The sequence below is a fragment of the Danaus plexippus genome, chromosome 2, assembly GCF_018135715.1.
Source record: "Danaus plexippus chromosome 2, MEX_DaPlex, whole genome shotgun sequence".
In the NCBI taxonomy this organism is placed as follows: Eukaryota; Metazoa; Arthropoda; class Insecta; order Lepidoptera; family Nymphalidae; genus Danaus; species Danaus plexippus.
The window spans coordinates 8,149,346-8,156,952 of NC_083537.1; the positions used below are offsets into that span (position 1 = coordinate 8,149,346).

General features: G+C 31.3%; 1 long non-coding RNA gene across 1 annotated transcript; it reads left to right on the top strand.

Moving 5' to 3' along the window:
• The first annotated feature begins 4,341 nt into the window (after nt 1-4,341).
• On the top strand, nt 4,342-6,241 carry LOC133319198 (uncharacterized). The gene is made up of 2 exons (XR_009752872.1): nt 4,342-5,768; nt 5,947-6,241. It is a non-coding gene; the product is annotated as an uncharacterized LOC133319198 (long non-coding RNA).
• Nucleotides 6,242-7,607: the final 1,366 nt, after the last annotated feature.

A 7,607-nucleotide genomic window follows, 5' to 3' on the forward strand; every position in this document is an offset into this window, starting at 1 on the left:
TGTATAAATATACTTAATGATAAAGACATCATTTCCACAAAAAAATAATCGAATTCATTTAATAAATATATATCGCTCATATATTCAATACATATAAAAAAGTAATTTTGTCCTTAATATCATTAATAAACAGTTATTAAAGAAATATGGCTAAAATTCTTTAGTTAGTTTTCAAAGTAAAGGAAATTAAAATAACCATCGTTTTAAAACTGAATTAACTAATAATAAAAATATTTGTCAGGTCTCAACCTGTCCTTCGGTGTTTTAAAAAATTGATACACCAAAAATTGCGCTGGATCCTATGTCAGTGAAATGTAACGAACAGGTAACGCTTAGCAAATTGATGGACAGCAACAACACACGCTGATGAGAAAAGCGATTATTACTTACAGTTAATCATATATTTTTTAATATTTAAACTTAATTCGCTTCTAAAACAAAGCAACACTATTATAAAATATAAACAAAATACTTTTGTACCAACTTATGAATATTTCATTATTCAAATTTCCCATATTCTTTGAAATTGGTGTAAGTATCTATTAACGGCGTATGTATTGTATTGATTTGTAATTGCATGGCATTTATCGATAATTTTGAGGAATTATATAAAAAAATTAGACATATTATATATATATCACTTCGCAGTTCACACTCATGTTACGGATGTTTTAGAAAACGATAATGTTCGTTTCATGGTTAGTCAACCACCGTCTCACTCAATAAAGCGGACACCATCTAATGGTACGCCTGCTGGTCTACTTCATGGCGACAGGAGTGTATATAACCTCGGCCCAAAATACACCCAAGTAACTTACGGGTTAGTCACCCTACTTTCATTTAACTATCTATATGTAACTTACGGTTTAGTCACTCTATATATATATATACAAATCAAAAACTCTGTCCCCTTATTCTGTATCCGTATCCTAACATATTTGTTTTGAAACTGACTTTGAGTTTGTGTTGTCAGTGCTGACTTCGTGTTTATACCAGGTCAGAATGAAAATCAGATTAAATATTGAAACAATTTTACTTTGAAATGTTACTTCTAACAAATTCAATTATATATTTTTATGTTTACACAGTAATGCTTTTGCTAAGTCTTTATTTTCGGTCATTTGTAGACAAATATTTTTGGGGCGCCATCTAGTGACGGTGTTGCATCGTTACAGATACAATTGTAGTCACGTGTAATCTAGTAATCTGTGTCTTCAGCTATATAAAACTTTTATGTTCTATTTGCCTATATGACAGTATTCTATTAAAATATTACTGTTAAATAAGCCTACGCAATATTGTAATTCTAACTGCGTGGATTTTACAATTCGTTAAACGAAATATGCATATACTTCAGATAATAGTACTTTTATCGTGGGACATTCGATTGCTTTTTCCTTATTTAACAACGAATATGTAGCAAATGGTCTTTATTTTAATTAAAATATATTGACCTATTTTTTCCTATACAACAAACACATAAAACAGTTTCCACGGGGCTCTAAATAATTAAAGCCTAAAACAAACTTCCCGTTCGGAAGCCATTTTTAATGTGATCTTTGTCAGGTAAAACCAAAAAACAAATGGAATATCGAATTTACTTAGGATATTTTATTAAAAACTTTTGTTAAAAAATGCAGTTGTTAGTAATATTAAGAAATTAAACATTATTATACGTATAATATTATGTAAAACATTTTATTTGAGAAATTTAATAAATACTACTTCAGGTAAAATCGACAACGGGTGAAATACTTGGATTTTTCAGTTTTTTTTTCAATTTAAAAGAATTTTTATTACAAAGTATATATATTTTTTTAACTTTTATGGCACGATCTTGTGAAGTGTGTAAGAAAGAAAGGCTCTGAAAGAAATTTTTTTACGACAATTATTAAAAAAAAAATATTCACTTACAATTGAGACGGAAGTTAAAGAAAATTTTGTTAGTTAACAATTATTTAACTTGTTGAAAAATTAACTTTAAATAAAATTTTCAACGGGAATAAATTATTTATTCTGTTCAGAACAAACCATAACTTTTTAACATTAAAAAATAAGATTTAATACAATAAATAAATTTATTGATGTGCCGTAATAAATATATCGCGCAGACCTATTTTCAACGTTGAATTATTATTTTTTTAAATTTCTTAAATATTGCCAAAAAATGATAGACCTTTTTTTCATCTTTAATGGCTAATACACGCTTTTGTCATATTTTTCTAGGCGTGATTGCGGGTCCACTGAGCAATCGCACATAATTTTATCTCCATTGTGTGCCATTTTTAAATTGTCGACTAGATTAACATTGAGATGAGTGTAACACGGAGTTAGCAAAAAAACGATATTTCCTCCGTACAGCCTCCGTACAGATGTAACCTCAGTTATTAGGATTTATTCTCCATAATTTTAATGTTTTCCATTTGGTAAATTATCTCCGAAAAAACAGGTCCCCTTACTGAGTTACGCATTATTAACTGATAGAGATTTGATGATAGATTGCTGTCTAGGGATAAATACTTACAGAAACCTGAACGAACGACTTCTCACATTTTATATACAAATTTTAATCTAAACCAAATGTCTTTAATATTAATTTTGGACTTTACAAAGGATGTTAATAATAGTATGTGTATGTGTATGTGTATGTAATATAGATTGATAAATTGTTATAACATTTAAGTACTGTATTTAACTGTATTTCTATTTTAAAATGATTGATGTTAAAAGATCTCTAAATAATTTCTTTGCTTACTGTGAGTAAAGTGAGAGAGACATTCTGCTAGCTGATTAAACGAGACTTTCATAATATTTTGATAAGTGAGTATCAAGTTGCTTATTTTAAAACAAATTGTTGCTTTTCTTCGCATATTATGCTACTTCGTATAATTGTTAAATAAATTACTTATTTGAGGTAGTTGGCTCAAAATAACTCATAATAATATTTTATTTATAGTGAATTTGAAAGATTTTCTCTTCTACTTTGGGATTACGGACAAATTTCAGATATTAATTCAATCAATCATTGTAATGTCTTCAGACATCTATCTTTTTTATTTTAGAACAATTTTTCAAGAAAGACACCATATATTTGCTAAAATGAAACTTGTTCTCTACTCTAATACTCAAATGACATTAATTACAATTATATTTATTAATTAACAAAGACCACAAAGACGCAAGTGGCTTTCAACTTTGTGGAACTAGTTTTGTTATCGGCTGATTAATTTAAACTTTGCAAAATGTCCCTGCTTTCAAATGGAACCAAAATTTCCATATATACGTCCTCGTGTCTTTATGATTTTGCCTTATTAGTATTTTTTTTAAATGCACCCTACACAGACATACAATTAAACACATATCTGAAAATCACAGTCAATACAATCAAAGATATTTATTACTTTCGATCATTTTTTAATACGACGACAACACTGTTATTACATTTTGCAGATTATTTTAATGGAGGGTTGGAGTGACTTGTAGTTTTTTGTCTTCATTCGTTCAGTATTAGTTTAGAATAAAATTATACCTTTTATCTTTGATAAGATTTATTTACACCTTTTAAATTACACGGACTAAATAGTCTAATGTATATGTCAAAGCTTTACTTCTCATAATTTATAAATTTCAGTATTTATTTGTCGACGATATGTGATATAAGGCAATTTTTATATTTTGCTTAAAAAAACATACATACATCTTTATATGTATATGTAATTTATGTCAAAACATAATAAAATGTTTATAGTTAATGTAATAAAGCTAAAAATTTTAGTAAAATCTGTTTGAATTTTAATTTTTGTTGTAAAAGAATTCTATTCTATTCTATGAAAAGAATTCTATAATCTCTGTTTTGACATTGGAGATTGGATTAGCTAATTTGACGTGGCTTTGTTGTTCACGTTCATTAGTTTTTTGTTAAATAATAATATTTTTTCTAGTAAAATACTGACTGAAACATATATTCTTACTAATATATAGAGCTGGAGAAGTTAGAGCGTGTCCAATTAGGGTGTACGGCATGAATAGTATGAAGGTTAGCCCTACATAAGATCTGATATTTTTTTGTCGTTACTAAACGCTTGGTCTCGCCCTTACATCTCACATCTGTGAACGTAATTCGATTGGTGATTTTTTATTTCAATTATATTTTTTGAAAAAGAATATTTTTTGAAAAACGAACGATAAAAAAGGTATCAATACTCAATTTTTTTTATATTAATGCAGTTGTTAAATAACTTTTAACGGATCAGGAACGAAAGATTTTATTTTAAATACATATATTTTATGTATGTGACACGAACGTAGATGACAGCTATGATTTTCAGTTGTATATATCGGCGCAAGCAGCTTCAATGACGGATGCAACATGGAAATAACTGGCACCAATTATTATAACACCTTATTGGTCGTCGTTACTATTGTTAAAAGTAAAACGAAATCAAAGAGAATAGAACTATGTTTGAATTCTGGTTTAAATATGACGTCTGGACGCACGACAGGGGACTGCAGAGTTCAGCGAGTGCGTAGCATAAAGAACCTTCGAGAAATACAAGAACATTTAGAAGAATTGAAGTTTCATTTTAAAATATCTGGAACTTACTGAAACAAGTGACATTAGAGACGCCAGCGAGGCTGGCGTCCTGTCTTTAAAATAATGAATTTGTAATAAAATCCGATATCAGAAGTGGGATCGCTCCTGTGATCAGTTACTGCCGGTCTTAGTGTATTTGTAAATCCTGATCCAGCTCAAGAAAATAATCATCCGGAGAACTTGCGTAATGAAGAACGCTCCTCAGTCTTTCATGCAAATGATGTCAACAATGCAGAGCGTGACCGAACGTTTGCTACTAAAAAAAAAACAAGGGATACGATTAAAATTACTAACAAGATTTTTTTGATCCCGGTGATAGTGTGTGTGTTCGGGATTGATTCAAACGCATCTTTACGGCTGTAAATACGTACCAAATCAGTAACTTCGACATTCGAATTAAAGTCTTTTAAAGGAGCGAGCTAGAAAGTGTGCAGACGATTGGTTAGTTGCAACATCTACACAAGGGGCATTACGTGAGACCATAGCTAACATTTGTTATTATCCTTTGAGCTAACCTCGTGTCCATGATGTATTCTGAAGAGAACCATGAGATTCTGTAGGGAAGGCTTGTGGTACCGTGACAAGACAATTATACACCACAGATCTGGAGAGCGTGACCTCTGAGCTAATCGCGTGTTACCCTTGAGCTAACCACGGGTCCTTGATGTATCCATAAGAGAACCATGAGATTTCGTAGGGATGCCTTGTGGAGCCGTGAGAAGACAAGTCTACACCACAAATGTGGAGAGCGTACCTCTGAACTAATCGCGTGTTACTCTTGAGCCAACCACAGGTCCTTGCTGTATCCTTAAGAATACCATGAGATGACGTAGGGAGGCCTTGGGAAGACTTGAGTAGAAAGGTACTCACTCGATCTATAAGAACTTGCATGATTTTAATATCAAACTACTGAGATTATTGCTTTATTTAAAATTGTCAATAGACATACTCTTCACAGTAATATTTGCAACATGTCTGGTTAACGGCAGTGCCTCTACAAAAACGATGCTGTAATTCAAACGAAAGCATACTCGACTCCAAAATCCTGATCAAATACATCTATTGCGAATATAACTAATTTCTGTTCCTTTTCTGCTAACCGTGGTCATGCGTTTGAATCGTGTTTCCGACGGGAATAAGGAGATCACGCCGAATTTTAATTTAATACCAACTGGTAAATGTACTCTTAAATAAAATGCAAGATCGCAGTGGTGCGTTATACAAGAATCAATTGCAAATGAAATCTCTGGGTGTAGAAAACAAATCGTAAACTATTTGCGTGGATTGAGATCGGACCTTACTATTTCAATGAATAGTTAAATAGTTATTAATGTAGAAATAATTTTCTATAGTTCCAGGTTTTGAAATGACTACTGATATATTAACCGGAGCAGATTTATTACGTGATAAGAATACATGTGGAAAATTTAGTATCCTTGCCGATGTTTTGCACATACGAACAAGTCAATTATGCTTTGACAGTTTAGATTACAATTCAACAATCAGTCCGTCTAAATCGAAGTAATGCACCAACACATTCAAAACAGGATGGTCGAGGCGGAGAGAAGATACAAAGCTAGGTTTTTGAGAGGTCGAGCTACGATTAAAAGATTCCAGAAGGGAGATATTGTAATAATAAAAATATAACCCCAGAAATCGGATATCCCTATATTTAAAATTTTGTGAACTATACAAAATCCAGAAAATAATTGAGAATGTTTAATATCTTGTAAAGTGATTTTAGACAATGGATGACTTCGAAATGTGGCACATGACCAGCTACGAATGTGGCACATGACCAGCTACGATGAGACTTCACAGCATCTGAGGGACGACACAGAATTACTAAGCAAGCAGTTAGGTGGACGGTTCGCCTACCTAATAGTTATCCGGTGAGCGTATTTCATTTTGTTCAAATTGCTTCATTCAAACGCATTACCATTAATCATTGCTAGCAATGTGATTGTCTAACACTTAGTTTGAGATATATTACTTTAAAAGATGCATTTGGCGTGCGGATCCGAACCATAACAAAAAAATAAAATAAATAAAAAATAATAATAATAATAATAATAAAAAAAAAATATTGTACATGGGTGGAGACGTCTTACGCCAAACAAATAAAGAAAAAAAAAAAAAAAAAAAAAAAAAAAAGATAAAAAAAAAAAAAAAAAAATATGTAGACGGGTGGAGACGTCTTACGAAAAAAATAATAATAATAATAATAATAATAATAATAATAATAAAAAAAAAAAAATATTGTACATGGGTGGAGACGTCTTACGCCAAACAAATAAAGAAAAAAAAAAATAAAAATAAAAAAAAAAAAAAAAAAAAAAAAAAAAAAATTATGTAGACGGGTGGAGACGTCTTACGAAAAAAAAAAAAAAATATTGTACATGGGTGGAGACGTCTTACGCCAAACAAAAAAAAAAAAAAAAAAAAAAAAAAACAATTATGTAGACGGGTGGAGACGTCTTACGAAAAAAAAAAAAAAAAAAAAAAAATATATTGTACATGGGTGGAGACGTCTTACGCCAAACAAATAAAGAAAGAAAAAAAAAAAAAAACAATTATGTAGGCGGATGGAGACGTCCTATGACATATGTTATGAATGTTCGTGTGACGCCCCAAAGCCATAAGTAGATTAAATAATTGGACCTGATATTATGATTTCGTCTCACGATGAGTCGTAATAAACAACGTAACCCATACGACAACAACAAATTTGTTAATCATAACTATAACAATATAAAGTTATCTAGGTTTACTGTGGAAGTACCTAGACTACATAAGTATCTCTCTGTTATCACAGAAAACAATGCAGAGCACGCATCAGTATAACCGTATCGGCATGACTTCGGACGATGAAGCATCAATTCTTGAACCTGGCCCATACTCTACGAGACCTGCAACGGGTACGAGAACATAACGAAAGCTAAGCAAGAGAGAACACATCACCAGGCAGGTGCAGAGCACGCACCGCCTGCCAGAATGGCCGTATCGGCGCAAG